Consider the following 427-nt stretch of genomic DNA (forward strand, 5'->3'; position numbering starts at 1 on the left):
TGCATTGATAACATTTATTGTATTTGAATCCGAAGGCTCCTCCCTCTATTTCAGCGGCCAGTTTCCAGAACACATTGCCATTATTACTCTAAAATAAAATCACTACTTGAAGAAGCTGAATTAAAAAAAATAAATAAAATAACCTTTGTCCAAACTAAGCTATATATGTAAAAAAAATGCTCGAGCTACACACTGGGGTAAATTACACCCAATTACTTCTTTTGATTCACGTAAAATAAGAACGCACCACCAACTAACGGCTTATTGTATGAATTCGAATGGTGAAAATGGAGTTGCTAAAATACAGGTAACGGTATATTTCCACATATTAGAAGTAAACAAACCGCAACCCAGTAAACAGTGTGTGGGGTGTCTTACACCCCAGTGTGTCTTCTGAAGGTTAAATATGTCATAACGTTATCACCTA

The 427-nt window shown here is 35.4% G+C and overlaps 1 protein-coding gene across 1 annotated transcript in view; it reads right to left on the reverse strand.

The window, feature by feature from the left end:
* LOC118740142 (cyclic AMP response element-binding protein A-like) overlaps nucleotides 1-427 on the reverse strand; it is a 109,984-nt gene that overhangs the window by 61,075 nt on the left and 48,482 nt on the right. The gene's annotated exons all lie outside the window — the stretch shown is intronic.

Source organism: Rhagoletis pomonella, unplaced genomic scaffold, assembly GCF_013731165.1.
Source record: "Rhagoletis pomonella isolate Grant_MI unplaced genomic scaffold, Rhpom_1.0 Rhpom_scaffold_00005, whole genome shotgun sequence".
NCBI lineage: Eukaryota > Metazoa > Arthropoda > Insecta > Diptera > Tephritidae > Rhagoletis > Rhagoletis pomonella.